The 23,270-nt window shown below is 42.3% G+C and overlaps 1 long non-coding RNA gene across 1 annotated transcript; it reads right to left on the bottom strand.

Moving 5' to 3' along the window:
- Positions 1–1,666: 1,666 nt before the first annotated feature.
- On the bottom strand, positions 1,667–17,206 carry LOC118966723 (uncharacterized). Its single transcript, XR_005053606.2, has 3 exons — positions 17,115–17,206; positions 1,813–1,956; positions 1,667–1,727 (listed from the first exon to the last, which is right to left on the bottom strand). It is a non-coding gene; the product is annotated as an uncharacterized LOC118966723 (long non-coding RNA).
- Positions 17,207–23,270: the final 6,064 nt, after the last annotated feature.

Here is a 23,270-nt window from a genome sequence, read left to right as displayed (position 1 = left end):
AGTGATAACACATAGCAGTGCAGCAATGGTAGCTTGCTATCACACATTTTCCATCTCTAGGAACCCAGACATTGTCGGTTCAATTGAGCTCAACCGACCCCCCCACCCTCTGGCTCATGGACTATAAAATCAATACTCAACCTTGATGACTAAATCAGCTAATCTGGGTGGTTGTCATTTCTTATGTGTCTATGGTTATGACATTAATAGGACATAGAGAGGCTTATCATTCATGTGCCATTGGAAATTACTTCTGTCCTGTCTGAGGGTATAATAAAGACCCTGACATGTGAATCAAACCTGAACAAAAGTATTCATCCACGTCCACAAGAAGTGCAGGAAAATTATACGATTTTGAAATAAATGTTTATTGCTTAACTCAAATGCTAAAATAATTGAAATTAATAAAGAAAAAGGCCTTTTAAGTTTACTTTGCATCCATACCAACATATTCACTCACTAGCTAAGCACATTAATACTCAATTCTATCCACATACATTCTTTACATTTCAACCAACAAACCATCTACACAGTAACTCAAATGTCCAGCAATTTATAACACACTTTTTCATAAACAAATAAAAAATGATTATAAATACAAAAGATAGAAAGCAGAGAAAATGTTTCACTACAAACAAAAAAGGAGGGACCAGCACAAGGCCAACTTGAGTTTGCATGACAAGGTCCTGAGAACATAGGACGTTGTCAAGGAAAATGGCCATATCTGGGTTAAAGGTGTGTTGACACTGAGCTGGTGTAAACAGAATCACCTCAGTGAGGCCAACTGCAGCCAGTGACCTGGCCTTTCCCGGCTTCCTGTGGCTGTCTCAGGTGAACACCTTGGATCCTCTACTAGACCCTCACCATGGAAGTAGCATATCTCCTGTGACCTGCTGCACTGTCTCTCTCCCTTGTCCAATCACCCCTGCTTGTTTCCAAAACAGCAAAGACTAACTACCTATGAATTCTCTCTGAGGGGATGGGACCTGTGATCCAAACTGAGTGAATTAACCTCCAGTTCTTCCTCCATATCTTCATCATCCTCTTCCTCAGAGCTGGAGTCATCGTTGTAGAAGTGGAGAGTGGCTTGGACAGGGAAATTGTCCAAGACCACCTTCCCCAAATGAGAGAGATATTCCTCAGTCCTGGACTTTGGCATGAAGAGCCTATGGATCAGATAAATGTATTTAGTATTTTAAAATACATCAGTGTTTTACTATTTAAAGAAAGTAGAATATACAAAAATTGTCTTCATGAAGTTGATAGTAACATCAAATCATCAAATTGATTCAGGGCACAGCTCTTTTCCCCAAATTTGTCTCAATGTGGTCACAATACCAACTTGCTTTCTTCTCTCAACTGCCAACAGTCTACATACCTGACAGGGTGCTGGAATCCATGGGCACCTTTGGTCATCTGTCTGGTTCTTGATGACACATTCCCTTGGCCAAACTAAAGAGGACAAGTAGCCATGATCATTTAACTCAAATTAACAGACCTATATAATAAAAAAATATAGCATTGCCAAGGACCTGTGACAGTTAAGTATTAGATACTCTTGTTCACTAGGCTACAGGTTTCTTGTGCTGATAGGTTGGTTGAAATATAATTATTTTATAATTTAATTGTAGGCCTTAAGCAGTTGCAGAGAAGGGAATGCCCTTACTTTATCTAGAAGTCCAGTTTCTCTGTGACAGGGAATCCATGGTCTCCATATTACCGGATAACTGTAAATGTTGAAAATAATTTATTGAAGTGGTTTTTACTTCCACATTCCAAGTAGGTTAAGTAGGCTAAAGATACCTTTCATACCTTTGAAGTGTCTCTTCAGTCTCCGCGTATCGTCTCATGCAACTCATTGGTTTGGCTTTCATAGTGAGCGACGGCAGCTGCGTATCCAGACCAAGAGGGAGCATCTTCTGTCCTCGACTGACCCTCTACCTGAAAACTCTGAGACTGAGAGGCATATGGTCAGGTATGCTGTTTATCAAGGTTTTCTCATCTTGACCGTTCACTTGAATAAACAAAAGTGGAGTTGTGTGGGGGAGTCTTTGAGATCTGTCTTCAGCTGTCAAGTTGCAGGTCCCCTTCCTCCACTGGTCCCTTAAGGATATGGAAATGGAAGCTTTTCAAATGATGATCATGAAAAGTTAGTTATTCAGGTATAAAAGCAATCATTTTTTGTTGTTCTCTTTTTCGTTATGTTGTTTGACTTTTCAGCCCTGGCTGTCTCTGCATTTATTTTATAGGGCTATCCTATAGTTCTTGGTAAGTGTACAGGTAACATGCATTTGTACTGGGCACAATTTGATTGAATGGATTAGAATTAGTTTAATTCTCATTTAAGGAAAGCAATTGTATAACATTTGGTGAGTTGAGGAACAGTTATAGCCTCTCACATTGTGTATTTTCTCCTAATATAAATTTGAATTTTTCTTTCCCTGATAAAGTTGCAAATAATCTATCTCTCGCTTTCAATTTCAATTCAATTTAAGGGGCTTTTTTGGCATGTGAAACAAAAAATTAAGTGAAATAGATAATAAACAAAAGTGAAATAAACAATAAATAAAAAGATTGTAGTAAAAATGACTCACAAAAGTTCCAAAAGAATAAAGACATTTCAAATGTCATATTATGTGTAAATAGTTAAAGGGAAAATAAATAAACATAAAAATGGGTTGTATTAACAATGGTGTTTGTTCTTCACTGGTTGCCCTTTTCTTGTGGCAACAGGTCACAAATCTTGCTGCTGTGATGGCACAATGTGGTATTTCAACGAATAGATATGGGAGTTTAGAAAATTGGGTTTGCTTTCTAATTCTTTGTGGGTCTGTATAATCTGAGGGAAATATGTGTTTCTAATACGGTCATACATTTAGCAGGTTAGGAAATGCAGCTCACTTTCCACCTCATTTTGTGGGCAGCGTGCACACAGCCTGCCAACGGCAGACCTTTCTCAATAGCAAGGCTATGCTCAAGGAGTCTGTACATAGTCAAAGCTTTCCTTAAGTTTGGGTCAGTCTCAGTGGTCAGGTATTCTGCCACTGTGTACTCTCTGTTTAGGGCCAAAAATGTGTCAAGTAATTATCTTTTTGTTCTCACAATTTGGTTGGGTCTAATTGTGTTGCTGTCCTGGGGCTCTTTGGGGTCTGTTTGTGTTTGTGAATAGGGCCCCAGGACCAGCTTGCTTAGAGGACTTTTCTCCAGGCTCATCAGGTTAGTTTGAGAAACAGACGCCTCACAAGTCTTCAACTGGCAGCTTCATTAAATAGTACCCGCAAAACATCAGTCTCAACGTCAACAGTGAAGAGGCGACTCTGGGATGCTAACCTTCTTTTGTGACACATTCAGAGCTCTGTTTTTCCCGTGATTTAATCCTCTCGTGTATGATAGGTTTGGCCTGCCTCACTAATGATCAATTAGCCTTTTAAAATGACAAACTTGGATTAGCTAACACAACATGCCATTGGAACACAGGAGTGATGGTTGCTGATAATGGGCCTCTGTACGCCTATGTAGATATTCCATTAGAAATCTGCCATTTCCAGCTACAATAGTCATTTACAACATTAACAATGTCTACACTGTATTTCTGATCAATTTGATGTTATTTTAATGGACAAAAAATGTGTTTTTCTTTCAAAAACAAGGACATTTCTAAGTGACCCCAAACTTTTGAACGGTAGTGTATATGCGACCAAACATATCTGTTTGGTAAAGAAGAGTACTCTATGACTACCCACTAGGCAAAAACTGGTTGAATCAATGCGGTTTCCACTTCATTTCAACCCAAATGAGGACGTTGAATCAAACAACTGTGGAAAACTGATTGGATTTGCAAAAAGTCATCAACCTAAATTCAATGACTAGTAATGGGGTCGGAGGGGATGGCTGTTGTTTTACGGGCTCCTAACCAACTGTGCTATTTTGTTTTTTTCACGTTGTTTGTAACTTATTTTGCACATAATGTTGCTGCTTCCATCTCCTATTACCGAAAAGAGCTTCTGGGCATCAGAACAGTGAATACTCAAACTGGACAAATATTTTTTCTTTAACGAGTCAGACGCGAAGGAGTGCACGCTAACCAAGGTTGCCAGGTGCACGTGTTTCCTCCGACACATTGATGCGCGCTGTGTTAAGAAGCAATGCGGCTTGGTTGGGTTGTCTTTCGGAGGGTGCATGGCTTTTGACCTTCGTCTCTCCCAAGCCCGTACAGGAGTTGTAACGATGAGCCAAGGTAGTAATTACTAACAATTGGATACCACAATATATATTTTTAAAAAGGCAAAGCGGCAAAACAGAACTAAGATTGAATCCTACTACACCGGCTCTGACGCTCGTCGGATGTGGCAGGGCTTGAAAACTATTACAGACTACAAAGGAAAACCCAGCCGCAAGCTATTATGTGGATATATTGGAGTGGCCATCACAAAGTCCTGACCTCAATCCTATAGAAAATGTGTGGGCAGAACTGAAAAGGTGTGTGCAAGCAAGGAGGCCTACAAACCTGACTCAGTTACACCAGCTCTGTCAGGAGGAATGGGCCAAAATTCCCCCAACTTATTGTGGGAAACTTGTGGAAGGCTACCCAAAATGTTTGACCCAAGTTAAACAATTTAAAGGCAATGCTACAAAACACTAATTGAGTGTATGTAAACTTCTGACCCACTGGGAATGTGATGAAAAAATAAAAGCTGAAATAAAGCATTGTCTCTACTATTATTCTGACATTTCACATTCTTAAAATAAAGTGGTGATCCTAACTGACCCAAGACAGGGCATTTTTACTGGGATTAAATGTCAGGAATTGTGAAAACCTGAGTTTAAATGTTTTTGGCTAAGGTGTATGTAAACTTCCGATTTCAACTATATGTGAGAATACTGTTAATTGACTACAGCTCAGCATTCAACACCATAGTGCCCACAAAGCTCATCACTAAGCTAAGGACCATGGAACTAAACACTTCCCTCTGCCATTGGATCTTGGACTTCCTGACGAACCGCCCCCAGGTGGTAAGGGTAGGCAGCAACACATCTGCCACGCTGATCCTCAACACTGGGGCCCCTCAGGTGTGCATGATTAGTCTCCTCCTGTACTCCCTGTTCACCCACGACTGCGTGGCCAAACACGACTCCAACACCATCATTAAGTTTGCTGACGACACAGCAGTGGTAGGCCTGATCACAGACAGCGTTGAGACAGCCTATAGAGAGGAGGTCAGAGCCAGGACAACATCCTCTCCCTCAATGTGAGCAAGACAAAAGAGCTGATCATAGACTACAGGAAAAGGCGGGCAGAACAGGCCCCCATTAACATTGACTGGGCTGTAGTGGAGCAGGTCGAGAGTTTCAACTTCCTTGGTGTCCACATCACCAACAAATGATCATGGTCCAAACACACCAAGACAGTCGTGAAGAGGGCACGACAACACCTTTTCCCCCTCAGGAGACTGAAAAGATTTGGCATGGGTCCCCAGATCCTCAAGAAATTCTACAGCTGTACCATCGAGAGCTTCCTGACCGGTTGCATCACCGCCTGGTTTGGCAACTGCGCGGCATCTGACTATAAGGTGCTACAGAGGGTAGTGCGTATGGCCCAGAACATCACCGGGGCCAAGCTTCCTGCCATCCAGGACCTATATACTAGGCGGTGTCAGAGGAAGGCCCAAAAAAATTGTTAAAGACTCCAGTCACCCAAGTCATAGACTGTTCTCTCTGCTACCACACGGCAAGCAGTACCGGAGCGCCAAGTCTAGGACCAAAAGGCTCCTTAACAGCTTCTACCCCCAAGCCATAAGACTGCTGAACAATTAATCAAATGGTCACCCGGACTATTTACATTGAAATGCCCTCCCTCCCTTTGTTTTTACACAGCTGCTACTTGCTGTTTATTATCTATGCATAGTCACATTACCCCTACCTGTACAAAATAACTTGACTAACCTGTACCTCTGCCCATTGACTCGGTACCGGTACCCCCTGTATATAGCCTCGTTATTTTTATTGTGTTACGTTTATTTTTTAATTGTACTATTTTTACTTTTGTTTATTTAGTAAATATTTTCTTAACTTTTTCCTGAACTGCATTGTTGGTTAAGGGCTTGTAAGTAAGCATTTCATGGTCAGGTTATTTTCATGGTCAGGTTCTACCTGTTCTATTCAGAGCATTAAAATAAAATACAATTTGAATAGATTTTTTGTTGATTTCACATCAGTTGAAAACAACCAAATGTCACTCAAAACTACACGTTTAACTGGGGCTCCCGAGTGGCGCAGTGGTCTAAGGCACTGCATCTTAGTGCTAGAGGCGTCACTACAGCCCCTGGTTTGATCCTGGGCTGTATCACATCCGGCCGTGATTGGGAGTCCCATAGGGCGGCGCACAATTGGCCCAGCGTTGTCCGGGTTTGGCCGGAGTAGGCCGTCATTGTAAACAATCATTTGTTCTTAACTGACTTGCCTAGTTAAATAAAGGTTAAATGGAAAATAAAAACTTTCATCTGTGCACAGTGGGTAAGAAAAAACATCAATACACTAGTTTTATATTGCAGTGAATAAGTCCCAACTGCTATATCACCACTAGACACTGAGGTCTACAATACAGCCATTAACTGTATTGAAGGTGTATGTGTGCGTGACTGAGAGGATGCATGCTTATATGTCTGTGCCTTCGAGAATTCAGGATGGGGCTCTCTTGTGCTGAGTTGTCAGAGGTTTGGAACCTGAGACAAGCCACTTTGTCTCTCCTTCCGAGTGTTTCCCTCCGCTCCATTGTCCCTCATGTCTGCGTGGGACTGCACCGGTTTCACCCCACTCTGTGTTCAATGGGGCTTTTCTCCTTAAAAATGCTCAAAGAAAGAGAAAGCCTCTGGCCTCTTTGAAGTCATGCTTTAAAAAGGAAGTATTGAATATTGGTTGTTTCACTTTAAAAAGCACAAGAAAGAGGATTTCGACACCCACCATCTTAGATTGTTCTGAAATTGTTTATGTAGTTAGACACAGATTAGACAAGAATTTCTGCAACATTATTTTGTTGAAATATGTGATCTCTGAGAAATTAAGCTACACTGAACAAAAATAAACACAACATACAACAATTTCAAAGATTTCACTGAGTTACAGTTTAAATTAATTAATTAGGCCCAGATCTATGGATTTTACATGACTGGTAATACAGATACCTTCTAAAAAAAGGTAGGGGTGTGGATCAGAACCAATCAGTATCTGGTGTGATCATCATTTGCCTCATGCAGCGCGATACATCTTTGCATTGAGTTGATCAGGCTGTTGATTTTGGCCTGTAGAATGTTGTCCCAGTCCTCTTCAATGACTGTGCAAAGTTGCTGAATATTGGCGGGAGCTGGTACACGCTGTCGTACATATCGATCCAGGACATCCCAAACATGCTCAATGGATAACATATATGGTGAGTATGTAGGCCTCTAAAACGGCATTGGAGGTGGCTTATGGTAGAGAAATTAACATTAAATTATCTGGAAACAGCTCAGGTGGACATTCCTGCAGTCAGCATGCCAATTGCATGCTCCCTCAACTTGAGACATCTGTGGGATTGTGTTGAGTGATAAAACTGCACATTTTACAGTGGCCTTTTATTGTCCCCTGCACAAGGGGCACCTGTGTAATGATCATGCTGTTTAATCAGCTTCTGTCAGGTGGATGGATTATCTTGGCAATGGAGAAATGCTTACTAACAGGGATGTAAACAAAATTGTGCACAACATTGTGAGAAATTGTATTTTTGTGCGTATGGAACATTTCTGGGATCTTTTATTTCCGCTCATGAAACATGGGACCAACTCTTTACATGTTGCGTTTATATTTTTGTTCAATATAATTGATTGCACCCAAATTGTCAATTTCAATTTATAGGAATGATATAATAAAACCTCTTAACAATGATTAAGATGCGAGGAATCCAAATAAATGATCAAACGCCACCCATGCTGTCATACTGTGTTCAACCGTGCTGGATCTTGCCTAGCCATCTTGTTTCAAGAGGACTAGAATGGAAGTCCCAGACCTTATTGTGTGTTATCCTCAATGATTTTACTAATGTGCATGTATGGCTTTTTCAAGTTTTATGTGTGCTTGTTTTTTAGAATGGTTGAATTAATAAACTAAACCCAAACCAAGCCCACCCCCGATGGCCAGGATACAGCATAAGTTCCCTATGTTTGACAAGATGTATGAAGTTGCGAGTATTGTTTATTCATTTTGGTGATATTTTCCCCATCCCATCCTGTTAAAAAAAATTGCCATTGAAGTTGCTTGCATTTTCTCCATTAATTAAGTGAAAGTACCAGGTTCTACCCCCTTGATGCTGCTGTTCTTGATACTGTCCTTTTATCAATTTTTTCTGGTCTGTTGTGTTTCAACTTTTGGTAGAAAACCAATAGATTTGTCTCAATATGAAAATAAATGGTGTGGTCATCCTCACAATTCAAGCCAGTCCTCCATGAAAGCAATTCAGTTTGTCCTTCTCTTACGCTAATCTGTGTCCAGGAAACCAGCCATAGGTGTGTTTGGAGAACAAGCAAACTATTAGGCTCCAGCAGTTCTGTATTTTGTTGTTGTTGTGGGGGGTAGATCAGCTTAATATTGCAGATAGATTGTAGCTTCCATCAATGTAATTGTCTCCATAATTTCCAAACCCCCTTTTTTTTATATACATACAGATGAAGTCGGAAGTTTACATACACCTTCGCCAAATACATTTAAAATCAGTTTTTCACAATTCCTGACATTTAGTCCTAGTACAAATTCCCAGCCCTAGGTCAGTTAGGATCACCACTATTTTAACAATGTGAAAAGTCAGAATAATAGTAGAGAGAATTATTTATTTCTGTCATGTACTGTCATGTTGTGTCTTGTCTCTGTCCTTTCCCTTCACCCTGTCTCCCTCTGCTGGTCGTTGTTAGGTTACCTTTTCTCCCCCTCTTTCCCCCAGCTGTGCATTGTTTCCTCCTAACCACCTCGTCACCCCTTTTCCCACCTGTTCCCTTTTTCCCTCTGATCAGGATTCAGCGTGAGACGCTACCTTTAACCCTCACTGTTTCTGGTAATCATAGTGAAACCATTTCTTTTTTAATTTTTCGTTCACCTTTTACACCTGTTGTTTTGGGCCATCCCTGGCTAGTTTGTCATAATCCTTCCATTAATTGGTCTAGTAATTCTATCCTCTCCTGGAACGTCTCTTGTCATGTGAAATGTTTAATGTCTGCTATCCCTCCTGTTTCCTCTGTCTCTTCTTCACAGGAGGAGCCTGGTGATTTGACAGGGGTGCCGGAGGAATATCACGATCTGCGCACGGTGTTCAGTCGGTCCAGGGCCACCTCTCTTCCTCCACACCGGTCGTATGATTGTAGTATTGATCTCCTTCCGGGAACCACCCCCCCCCCCCGGGGTAGACTATACTCTCTGTCGGCTCCCGAACGTAAGGCTCTCGAAGATTATTTGTCTGTAGCTCTTGACGCCGGTACCATAGTCCCCTCCTCCTCTCCCGCCGGAGCGGGGTTTTTTTTTGTCAAGAAGAAGGACGGGTCTCTGCGCCCCTGCATAGATTATCGAGGGCTGAATGACATAACAGTGAAGAATCGTTATCCGCTTCCTCTTATGTCTTCAGCCTTCGAGATCCTGCAGGGAGCCAGGTTTTTCACTAAGTTGGACCTTCGTAACGCTTACCATCTCGTGCGCATCAGGGAGGGGGACGAGTGGAAGACGGCGTTTAACACTCCGTTAGGGCACTTTGAATACCGGGTTCTTCCTTTCGGCCTCGCTAACGCTCCAGCTGTCTTTCAGGCATTAGTCAATGATGTCCTGAGAGACATGCTGAACATCTTTGTTTTCGTTTACCTTGACGATATCCTGATTTTTTTCACCGTCACTCCAGATTCATGTTCAGCACGTTCGACGTGTCCTCCAGCGCCTTTTAGAGAATTGTCTTTTTGTGAAGGCTGAGAAGTGCACTTTTCATGCCTCCTCCGTCACATTTCTCGGTTCTGTTATTTCCGCTGAAGGCATTAAGATGGATCCCGCTAAGGTCCAAGCTGTCATTGATTGGCCCGTCCCTAAGTCACGCGTCGAGCTGCAGCGCTTTCTCGGCTTCGCGAACTTCTATCGTCGTTTCATCCGTAATTTCGGTCAGGTGGCAGCTCCTCTCACAGCCCTTACTTCTGTCAAGACGTGCTTTAAGTGGTCCGTTTCCGCCCAGGGAGCTTTTGATCTCCTCAAGAATCGTTTTACATCCGCTCCTATCCTTGTTACACCTGACGTCTCTAGACAGTTCGTTGTCGAGGTTGACGCGTCAGAGGTGGGCGTGGGAGCCATTCTTTCTCAGCGCTCCCTCTCTGACGACAAGGTCCACCCATGCGCGTATTTTTCTCATCGCCTGTCGCCGTCGGAACGTAACTATGATGTGGGTAACCGCGAACTGCTCGCCATCCGGTTAGCCCTAGGCGAATGGCGACAGTGGTTGGAGGGGGCGACCGTTCCTTTTGTCGTTTGGACTGACCATAGGAACCTTGAGTACATCCGTTCTGCCAAACGACTTAATGCGCGTCAGGCGCGTTGGGCGCTGTTTTTCGCTCGTTTCGAGTTCGTGATTTCTTATCGTCCGGGCTCTAAGAACACCAAGCCTGATGCTTTGTCTCGTCTCTTCAGTTCTTCAGTAGCCTCCACTGACCCCGAGGGGATTCTCCCTGAGGGGCGTGTTGTCGGGTTGACTGTCTGGGGAATTGAGAGGCAGGTAAAGCAAGCGCTCACTCACACTCCGTCGCCGCGCGCTTGTCCTAGGAACCTTCTTTTCGTTCCCGTTCCTACTCGTCTGGCCGTTCTTCAGTGGGCTCACTCTGCCAAGTTAGCCGGCCACCCTGGCGTTCGGGGTACGCTTGCTTCCATTCGCCAGCGTTTTTGGTGGCCCACCCGGGAGCATGACACGCGTCGTTTCGTGGCTGCTTGTTCGGTCTGCGCGCAGACTAAGTCCGGTAACTCTCCTCCTGCCGGCCGTCTCAGGCCGCTTCCTATTCCCTCTCGACCGTGGTCTCACATCGCCTTAGATTTTGTCACCGGACTGCCTTCGTCAGCGGGGAAGACTGTTATTCTTACGGTTGTCGATAGGTTCTCTAAGGCGGCTCATTTCATTCCCCTTGCTAAGCTTCCTTCTGCTAAAGAGACGGCACAAATCATCATCGAGAATGTTTTCAGAATTCATGGCCTTCCGTCAGACGTCGTTTCGGACAGAGGTCCGCAATTCACGTCTCAATTTTGGAGGGAGTTTTGCCGTTTGATTGGGGCTTCCGTCAGTCTCTCTTCCGGCTTTCACCCCCAGTCTAACGGTCAAGCAGAACGGGCCAATCAGACTATTGGTCGCATCTTACGCAGTCTTTCTTTTCGCAACCCTGCGTCTTGGTCAGAACAGCTCCCCTGGGCAGAATACGCCCACAACTCGCTTCCTTCGTCTGCGACCGGGCTATCTCCTTTTCAGAGTAGCCTCGGGTACCAGCCTCCGCTGTTCTCATCTCAGTTCGCCGAGTCCAGCGTCCCCTCCGCTCAGGCTTTTGTCCAACGTTGCGAGCGCACCTGGAAGAGGGTCAGGTCTGCACTTTGCCGTTATAGGACGCAGACTGTGAGGGCTGCTAATAAGCGTAGAACTAAGAGTCCTAGATATTGTCGCGGTCAGAGAGTTTGGCTCTCCACTCAGAACCTTCCCCTTAAGACGGCTTCTCGCAAGTTGACCCCGCGGTTCATTGGTCCGTTCCGTATTTCTCGGGTCATTAATCCTGTCGCAGTTCGACTTCTTCTTCCGCGATACCTTCGTCGCGTCCACCCGGTCTTCCATGTCTCCTGCATCAAGCCCGTCCTTCGCGCCCCCGCTCGTCTTCCCCCCCCCCCCCCCATCCTTGTCGAGGGCGCACCCATCTACAGGGTCCGTAGAATTTTGGACATGCGTCCTCGGGGCCGTGGTCACCAGTACCTCGTAGATTGGGAGGGGTACGGTCCTGAGGAGAGGAGTTGGGTTCCCTCTCGGGACGTGCTGGACCGTGCGCTGATCGAGGATTTCCTCCGTTGCCGCCAGGTTTCCTCCTCGAGTGCGCCAGGAGGCGCTCGGTGAGTGGGGGGGTACTGTCATGTACTGTCATGTTGTGTCTTGTCTCTGTCCTTTCCCTTCACCCTGTCTCCCTCTGCTGGTCGTTGTTAGGTTACCTTTTCTCCCCCTCTTTCCCCCAGCTGTGCATTGTTTCCTCCTAACCACCTCGTCACCCCTTTTCCCACCTGTTCCCTTTTTCCCTCTGATTAGGTCCCTATATCTCTCTCTGTTTCTGCTCCTGTCCTTGTCGGATTCTTGTTTGTTGTGTTTCATGCCTGAACCAGACTGTCGTCATGTTTGCTGTAACCTTGTCTTGTCCTGTCGGAATCTGCCGGTCCGTCTGAGCCTACCTATGTTTGGTAATTAAAGAAGCTCTGTTTAAGTTAATTCGCTTTTGGGTCCTCATTCACGCTCCGTAACAATTTCAGCTTTTATCACTTTCATCACATTTCCAGTGGGTCAGAAGTTTACATACTCTCAATTAGTATTTGGTAGCATTGCCTTTAAATTGTTTAACTTGGGTCAAACGTTCGGGTAGCCTTCCACAAGCTTCCCACAATAGGGTGGGTGAATTTTGGCCCATTCCTCCTGACAGAGCTGGTGTAACTGAGTCAGGTTTGTAGGCCTCCTTGCTCGCACATGCTTTTTCAGTTCTGCCCACACATTTTCTATAGGATTGACATTAGGGCTTTGTGATGGCCACTCCAATACCTTGACTTTGTTGTCCTCAAGCCATTTTGCCACAACTGGAAGTATGCTTGGGGTCATTGTCCATGTGGAAGACGCATTTGCGATCAAGCTTTAACTTCCTGACTGATGTCTTGAGATGCTTCAATATATCCACATAATTTTCCTTCCTCGTGATGCTATCCATTTCGTGAAGTTCACCAGTCCCTCCTGCAGCAAAGCACCCCCACAACATGATGTTGCCACCCCCGTGCTTCACGGTTGGGATGGTATTCTTCGGCTTGCAAGCACCCCCCTTTTTCCTCCAAACATAACGATGGTCATTATGGCCATACAGTTCTATTTTTGTTTCATCAGACCAGAGGACATTTCTCCAAAAAGTATGATCTTTGTGTGCAGTTCCAAACCGTAGTCAAACCGGTTTTGGAGCAGTGTCTTCTTCCTTGGTGAACGGACTTTCAGGGTATGTCGATATAGGACTCATTTTTACTGTGGATATAGATACTTTTGTACAGTTTCCCTCCAGCATCTTCACAATGTCCTTTGCTGTTGTTCTGGGATTGATTTTCACTTTTCGCACCAAAGTATGTTCATTTCAAGGAGACAGAACACGTCTCCTTCCTGAGCGGTTTGACGACTGCTTGGTCCCATGGTGTTTATACTTACTTACATACTATTGTTTGTACCGATGAATGTGGTACCTTCAGGCATTTGGAAATTGCTCCCAAGGATGAACCAGACTTGTGAAGGTCTACAATTTTTTCTCTGAGGTCTTGGCTGATTTCTTTTGATTTTCCCATGATGTCAAGCAAAGAGGCACTGAGTTTGAAGGTAGGCCAGGTACACCTCCAATTGACTCAAATAATGTCAATTAGCCTATCAGAAGCTTCTAAAACCATGACATAATTTTCTGGAATTTTCCAAGCTGTTTAAGGGCACAGTCAACTTACTGCATGTAAACTTCTGACCCACTGGAATTGTGATATGGTGAATTATAAGTGAAATAATTTGTCTGTAAACAATTGTTGGAAAAACTACTTGTGTCATGGACAAAGTAGATGTCCTAACCGACTTGCCAAAACTATAGTTTGTTAACAAGAAATTTGTGGAGTGGTTGAAAAACAAGTTTTAATGACTCCAACCTAAGTGTATCTGAACTTTAGACACACCAACTCATTCCATGGTTTTTTATTTAGTTTTACTATTTTATATATTGTAGAATAATAGTGAAGACATCAACACAATGAAATAACACATTTGGAATCATGTAGTAACCAAAAAAGGGTTAAACAAATCAAATATATTTGATATTTGATATTCTTCAAAGTAGCCACCTCTTGCCTTGATGACAGCTTTGCACACTCTTGGCATTCTCTCAACCAGCTTCATGAGGTAGTCCTGGAATACATTACACCTGGAATACATTTCAATTAACAGGTTTGCCTTATTAAAAGTTCATTTGTGGAATTCTTTCCTTAATGCGTTTGAGCCAAACAGTTGTGTTGTGACAAGGTAGGGGTAGTATACAGAAGATAGCCCTATTTGGTAAAATACCAGGTCCATATTATGGCAAGAACATCTTAAATAAGCAGAGAAATGACAGTACATCATTACTTTAAGACATGAAGGTCAGTCAATCCAGAACATTTCAATAACTTTTTACGTTTCTTCAAGTGCATTCTAAAAAACCATCAAGCGCTATGATGAAACTGGCTCTCATGAAGACCCAGAGTTACCTCTGTTGCAGAGGATATGTTCATTAAAGTTACCAGCCTCAGATTGCAGCCCAAATTAATGCTTCACAGAGTTCAAGTAACAGACACATCTCAACATCAACTGTTCAGAGGAGACTTTGTGAGTCAGGCCTTCATGGTCGAATTGCTGCAGAGAAACCACTACTAAAGGACACCAATAAGAAGAAGAGACTTGCTTGGGACAAGAAACGTGCGCAATGAACATTAGACCTGTAGAAATATGTCCTTTGGTATGATGAGTCCAAATTTTAGATTTTTGGTTCCAACTGCCGTGTCTGTGTGAGACGCAGAGTAGGTGAACGGAGGATCTCCGCATGTGTGGTTCCCAACGTGAAGCATGGAGGAGAAGGTGTGATGGTGCTTTGCTGGTGACACTGTTGGTGATTTATTTAGAATTCAGGGCACACCTAACCAGCATGGCTATCACAGCATTCTGCAGCGATACGCCATCCCATCTGGTTTGCACTTGTTGAGACTATCATTTGTTTTTCAACAGGACAATGACCTCCAGGCTGTGTAAGGGCTATTTGACCAAGAAGGAGAGTGATGGAGTGCAGCATCAGATGACCTGGCCTCCACAATCACCCAACCTCAACCCAATTGAGATCGTTTGGAATGAGTTGGACCTTAGAGTGAAGGAAAAACACCCAACAAGTGCTCCACAATGAACTAATAATTATGCGTAATAATTTAGGCAGTTAATGTGAAGGATTGTTACCTACACCAGAACTGCCATTACAAAAATTACATTTCTGGCAAGCAATTATAATTTTAGCAAAGAATTATTGTTATTCATCCTATATTGTCCCTAACATCATTACCCCCCCCCCACACACACACACACACACAGACACGCTCATACACACTCCCCACCCTTCCCCCATAAACAACCAAAAGCTCAGATGTTCAACAGTTGTTTCATACCTGAGCCCAACTCAAGAAAGAACTTGATGTGCGAATGCATATACAGTTGTAGCTGTTTGAGAAGGCATGCAACATTTAGCAAGAATGGGTTGTCCTACTGTAGTTGATGGAGCTCAGATACAACCCCTTCCCCTTAAACCCACACACACACTGGTTTCTCATGGTCTGAGAGTCTTTAGGTGCCTTTTTCTATGGGACCTTATATAGACAGGTGTGTGCCTTTCCAAATCATGTCCAATCAATTGAATTTTCCACAGGTGGACTCCAATCAAGTTGTAAAAACATCTCAAGGATGATCAATGGAAACAGGATGCACCTGAGCTCAATTTCGGGTCTCATAGTAAATGGTCTGAATACTTATGTAAATAAGGTATTTCTGTTCTTCTTTTTTTTATATACATTTGCAAAAAAAAAAAAAAAACGTTTTGCTTTGTCATTATTGGTTATTGTGTGTAGATTGTTGAGGGGGAAAAAACGATTTCATCCATTTAGAATGAGGCTGTAACCTAACAAAATATGGAATAAGTCAAGGGGTCTTAATACTTTCCGAAGGCACTGTAAAACAGATAAGGACTTCTCCTTAGTGTATGGGTCGCTCAGGTGGGTGTATAGGATTGGGGACTGTTCCACCTTGATAGGACAATAAATACAAAAACTATAATTTATTTTAAATCTGCATAAAATTGAAAGCTCTCTCTGTCACAAGTCCTGCTCACAGATACACATGGGTTCTGGCATTTGCAACCATTTTCCTTTTTCACTCACTTATCTCCACACTTCTACAAACACAAAAACGCACACCTCACCTTCCATCACAATACACTTGCACATACCCACATACTGTGCCTTCTGTGTCCTCTGTTAGCTGTGTTTTTATCCCTACCATGTTGATTCCTACCTAATTTCTGACTTTTGAGTACTTTTGTGTTCCAGTTCCTTATAAATGAAGATGTATTATTTCAATAATGATCCTTTCTTCTAATGCTGGCTTTATCTATTTATAAATACTATAATTAGAAAGTTGAATACTAATTATTTGGACAACGTTTCCTATCTTGAATGGTATACTGTATTTGTAGTTTATTTCTATTGTTAAATATTTTTGTATTATTTCAATCCATACCATGGATAATATTGGGTGTTCCATTATTCAACTCTATGGGAAGGTTGTAATATTTAGAATAGCCATGGAGTAGTCTTGGTGTCTCGGAACAATTTGGTTATCAATATACAGTTTATCAACTACGAGAGCCTCACGTTTCCCTTTTAATCTATTCACCTTGAAGAGTGGGTGCAGAACTTTGCGCCGTTCTGCAATTTTCTTCGGGAACTGATCATTTATGCCTATTTTCGTGCCAGCGAGTCTTTTACCCAGGCTTTTAACAATTGGCAACAATTTGGCGCTCATTTCTCTGTCCCGAAACGTTCAAGTTTGATTTTGTCGACAGTATCACCTGGGATCTATAGCGCTGTAATAAATAATTATTTCACCACACTTTCAGGATCTTTACCCTAATTTTTGTTAAATACAAGTACTAGATTTTCTCTCAAAGATCTAGTCTGTATTTCAAGTAAGGCTTCTCTCAGAAACATCTTCTCCTTTTTAAGTTCTTTAACGTCCGTCTCAATCCTATTGCCTATACCTTTTTAGCTTGTTTGTTTCTTTCTCCATTGTCGCAGCCTTTTCTTCACTCATCTCGAGGCTCGTCTTCAACTCCTTTACAGCTTTACTGACTAGTTCATGCCCAGTTTATATCATTTATCAACTTTAGCAAGTCGGTTTCTACACTTCCGGTTTCTACATTTCCTTTTCACCACCATTCCCGGTGGTGAAAAGCATAAATCGTGTGTCGGTCGAGGAGCCTCGTTTTCTTTTGGGGATTGGTTCTCCATGCTTACTCTCTGACATGTTTGGGTGTTGATTGTATTGGTCGATACATTTCTGTAGCCTTATCATTTGTTTTGTGTTGTTATCCAGATTGAAGGTTATTGCCCACAAGTATGTTGAGTGAAGTATTAATATTTATTTTTAATATTTAACTTACAGATATTGAATATTACGTTTTTATCTTGAGGCATTCTGCACCGCTGTGTTCAGTCCACCATGACACCTCTCTCCACACACGGATACGTCTACTGCCAATGTTCGTCTAACGGTTTCAATGTTATGATCTCTAAGGACTTTCAATAGTAAAAGTCCTAAACACACATTCTAAGTGTTTTGCAATGGTATTGTGTTGGGTTTAATGGTAAATGTCACTAATCACACAACATATAGAGAGAAATGTTTTCTACTAATTTTATTGAAAAACATAGCGCCTTCAGAACGTTTTCATACCCCTTGACTTATTCTACATTTTGTTGCGTTACAACCTGAATTCAAAATGGATTAAATAGATGTTTGTCTCACCCATCTCCACACAATACCCCATAAAAAAATGTTTTTAGAAATGTTTACAAATGTATTTAAAAAATGAAATACAGAAATATCTAATTTACATAACTAGTAAATACTTTGTAGAAGCCCCTTTTGGAGCGATTACAGCTGTGAGTCTTTCTGGGTAAGACTCTAAGAGCTTTGCACACCTGGATTGTGCAACATTTGCCCATTATTCTTTTTTAAATTCTTCAAGTCCTGTCAAATTGGTTGTTGATCATTGCTAGACAACCATTTGCATGTCTTGCCATAGATTTTCAATACGATTTAAGTCAAAACTGTAACTCGGCCACTGAGGAACATTCACTGTTGTCTGGGTAAGCAACTCCAGTGTATTTGGCCTTGTGTTGTAGGTTATTGTCCTGCTGAAAGGTGAATTTGTCTCCCAGTGTCTATTGGAAAGCAGACTGAACCAGATTTTCCTCTGGGATTGTTTTACCCCCCATCCCCCCCTCCCAACAAAAAAACTCCCTAGCATACCCATAACATGAGTACTCAGTGATTTGTTGTGTTTGGTTTGCCCTAAAAATAACTCTTTATATTCATAACAAATGTCACAAGTTGCAAAGAAAACCTGCTGCCTCCACTATTGCAACACCATTTCAACTTCAACATGTCAATATCATCAATACAACTATGCTTAGTCTAATACAGTGAAGACTAAAAGATACCAATAACTAATTAGTCAAATCAACATAAGCTTAAAAAGGAAGTGGCTGTCCATGGTTCTGATTTCTGTGTGTATGCGTACGTTCATTCGTGCAAGTAGAAAAAACATGTTGACTCACCCTACTTGTAGAGAAACGCCAATGACATCCTCCTCTTGTTCATGTTGACAAAACAGTCTATGACTCTCATACAGTATGCTCTTTTAGTTTTTGTTGTCCTAGGCTACCTGGCTAAAATGCTTGCTCGCTAGCCTAACTTCCTTTCATGGGCAATGATGAGCCAGCTAGTTAACATTAGCCTACTACATCTAGCTACATATTGAACTTCCATCCTGTGAGGCCAGGGGCACAATGTATATGGTTGGATCAGAATTGCCGTTATAATCATTTGCCAGTACGGAGAATTAATTAAAAAGTCAAAATCCCTATCTCCGTCCATGGCCAATTTTAGCTAGCTAGCTAGCTAGCTAGCCACCATAGGACAACGACACAACGAGATGCAACAATATATACTTTTTCTGTCAATTACGTTTTTCTTTTGATGTGAGTGGTGTGAAGCCAAATCCAAAATGGCTTCCCTTGGCACTTTATTTTGGTGTGCCAGGACCAACGCTGATTGGCTATAATTGTATAATTTTTATTAATCAAGGGAGGCCAAATGCTCGCTGGCTTACCTTGCATTCAATGCTACGGGCGGCAACAATATCATACTATTTTTGACCATACAGCATCAGATAGATGGGCAAAGTATATTGAGACAGAGGGGCGCTGTTTCACTGGCTCGGATGCTTTCTCCGGTGAGATACATTCAGCCTCTTGTGAATTGAAGGAACATTATGAAACACAGAGCGATGAAAGATCATTTATTACATTTTATTGGTCATTTTTTGGAGGAAGCCTGGCTTCCCTTAGCCTCCATGAATACACGCCAGTGAGGGACCTTACAGATAATTGTATGTTGGGGTACAGAGATGAGGTAGTCATTAAAAAATTGTGTTAAACAATATTATTGCACACCGATTGAGTCCATGGGTTGTGCCATGGCGGAGATCTTTGTGGGCTATACTCTGCCTTGTCTCAGGATGTTAAGTTGGTGGTTGAAGGTATGCCTCTAGTGGTGTGGGGGCTGTGCTTTGGCAAAGTGGGTGGGGTTATATCCTGCCTGTTTGGCCCTGTCCCGGGGTATCTTCAGATGGGGCCACAGTGTCTCCCGACCCCTCCTGTCTCAGCCTCCAGTATTTATGCTGCAGTAGTTTATGTGTCGGGGGGCTAGGGTCACTTTGTTATATCTGGAATACTTCTCCTGTCTTATCCAGTGTCCTGTGTGAATTTAAGTACAGTGCCTTGCGAAAGTATTCGGCCCCCTTGAACTTTGCGACCTTTTGCCACATTTCAGGCTTCAAACATAAAGATATAAAACTGTATTTTTTTGTGAAGAATCAACACCAAGTGGGACACAATCATGAAGTGGAACGACATTTATTGGATATTTCAAACTTTTTTAACAAATCAAAAACTGGAAAATTGGGCGTGCAAAATTATTCAGCCCCTTTACTTTCAGTGCAGCAAACTCTCTCCAGAAGTTCAGTGAGGATCTCTGAATGATCCAATGTTGACCTAAATGACTAATGATGATAAATACAATCCACCTGTGTGTAATCAAGTCTCCGTATAAATGCACCTGCACTGTGATAGTCTCAGAGGTCCGTTAAAAGCGCAGAGAGCATCATGAAGAACAAGGAACACACCAGGCAGGTCCGAGATACTGTTGTGAAGAAGTTTAAAGCCGGATTTGGATCCAAAAAGATTTCCCAAGCTTTAAACATCCCAAGGAGCACTGTGCAAGCGAAAATATTGAAATGGAAGGAGTATCAGACCACTGCAAATCTACCAAGACCTGGCCGTCCCTCTAAACTTTCAGCTCATACAAGGAGAAGACTGATCAGAGATGCAGCCAAGAGGCCCATGATCACTCTGGATGAACTGCAGAGATCTACAGCTGAGGTGGGAGACTCTGTCCATAGGACAACAATCAGTCGTATATTGCACAAATCTGGCCTTTATGGAAGAGTGGCAAGAAGAAAGCCATTTCTTAAAGATATCGATAAAAAGTGTTGTTTAAAGTTTGCCACAAGCCACCTGGGAGACACACCAAACATGTGGAAGAAGGTGCTCTGGTCAGATGAAACCAAAATTGAACTTTTTGGCAACAATGCAAAACGTTATGTTTTGCGTAAAAGCAATACAGCTCATCACCCTGAACACACCATCCCCACTGTCAAACATGGTGGTGGCAGCATCATGGTTTGGGCCTGCTTTTCTTCAGCAGGGACAGGGAAGATGGTTAAAATTGATGGGAAGATGGATGGAGCCAAATACAGGACCATTTTGGAAGAAAACCTGATGGAGTCTGCAAAAGACCTGAGACTGGGACGGAGATTTGTCTTCCAACAAGACAATGATCCAAAACATAAAGCAAAATCTACAATGGAATGGTTCAAAAATAAACATATCCAGGTGTTAGAATGGCCAAGTCAAAGTCCAGACCTGAATCCAATCGAGAATCTGTGGAAAGAACTGAAAACTGCTGTTCACAAATGCTCTCCATCCAACCTCACTGAGCTCGAGCTGTTTTGCAAGGAGGAATGGGAAAAAATGTCAGTCTCTCGATGTGCAAAACTGATCGAGACATACCCCAAGCGACTTACAGCTGTAATCGCAGCAAAAGGTGGCGCTACAAAGTATTAACTTAAGGGGGCTGAATAATTTTGCACGCCCAATTTTTCAGTTTTTGATTTGTTTGAAATATCCAATAAATGTCGTTCCACTTCATGATTGTGTCCCACTTGTTGTTGATTCTTCACAAAAACATACCGTTTTATATCTTTATGTTTGAAGCCTGAAATGTGGCAAAAGGTCGCAAAGTTCAAGGGGGCCGAATACTTTCGCAAGGCACTGTAGTTTCTGTTGTTAGAAACCAATAAGATAAGCATTCCAGCAACATGATTTTGTTGAAAGACATATTCAAGAAATATCATACCCAATATTACATTTGGACCAACCCCTTCTTAACAACGATTAATACATGAGAAATCCAAATAAATGGTCAAAAGCCACCAACAACCCTTCACACCACACACCAAGCCCACCCCAACATCCAGTATACAGTATCAGTTCTCTGTTTGACAAGTAGTATGAAGCTGTGGCTTGGAGCATTGTTTATTCATAATAATTCATAATCATGTATTCTCAGTAAATTTGGGGATGGTGTTTTTCCCCTGTTCAGAGAAATTAGTAATTGAAGTAGATTGCATTTCCCCCCATAAATTAGCATGAAAGTACCAGATTTTGACCACCAGATGCTGCTGTTCCTGCTACTTCCATACTGTTTAATCCAATTTGCTCTCTTGTGTTTATGAAATGTATCACATTTCCAGGAAACAGCCCCTATGTGTGTGGATTATTCCCATTTAAAAAAGTCTGGATTAGACCATTCCTGGTAAACAAGCAAGCCATTAGGTTACAGCTGTTGCAATGGTTTCAATGTTGTGGTCTAAATGGGTCTTCAATGGTAAAAGTCCTGAACACTTTATTGTGTTTGGTAATGGTATTGTGTTTGGTTTAATAGTAAATGTCACTAATCACACAACATACAGTGCTTTCGGAAAGTATTCAGACTCCTTCACTTTTTCCACATTTTGTTACGTTACAGCCTTATTCTAAAGTTGACTAAATACATCTCCACACAATACCCAATAATGACACAACAACAACAGGGTTTTAGACATTTTAGAAAATGTATTTAAAAAATGTTTAAATGATTTCACATTTACATAAGTATTCAGACCCTTTGCTATGACCCTTTGCTATGAGAATTGAGTTCAGGTGCATCCTGTTTCCATTGATCATCCTTGAGATGTTTCTACAACTTGATTGGAGTCCACCTGTGTAAATTCAATTGATTGGACAGGATATGGAAAGGCACACACCTTGCTATATAAGGTCACACAGGTGACAGAGTGCATGTCAGAGCAAAAACCAAGCCATTAGGTTGAAGGAATTGTCCGTAGTGCTCCGAGACAGGATTGTTAAGTGGAAGAAGTTTGGAACCACCAATACTCTTCCTAGAGCTGGCCTCCTGACCAAACTGAGCAATCGGGGGAGAAGAGCCTTGGTCAGGGAGGTGACCAAGAACCCGATAGTCACTCTGACAGAGCTCCAGGACCTCAGATTAGGGTGAAGGTTCACCTTCCAACAGGACAACAACCCTAAGCACACAGCCAAGAAAATGCAGGAGTTGCTTCAGGATAAGTCTCTGAATGTCCTTAAGTGGCCCAGCCAGAGCCCGGACTTGACCCCAATCGAACATCTCTGGAGAAAACTGAAAAAAGCTGTGTGGCGATGCTCCCCATCCAACCTGACAGAGCTTGAGAGGATCTGCAGAGAAGAATGGGAGACTCTAGCCATATACAGGTGTCCCAGGCTTGTAGTGTCATACCCAAGAAGACTCAAGGCTGTAATCCCTGCCGAAGGTGCATCAACGAAGTACAGAGTGAAGGGTCTGAATACTTATGTAAATGTTATATTTCAGATATTCCTGTTTTTGCTTTGTCATTATGGGGTATTGTGTGTAGAGGAAAATAAACAATTTAATCAATTTTAGAATAAGGCTGTAAAGTAACAAAATGTGGAAA

This window comes from Oncorhynchus mykiss, chromosome 10 (genome assembly GCF_057628025.1).
Source record: "Oncorhynchus mykiss isolate SJ-2025 chromosome 10, ASM5762802v1, whole genome shotgun sequence".
Lineage (NCBI taxonomy): Eukaryota > Metazoa > Chordata > Actinopteri > Salmoniformes > Salmonidae > Oncorhynchus > Oncorhynchus mykiss.
This window is presented reverse-complemented; position numbering and strand designations above follow the sequence as displayed.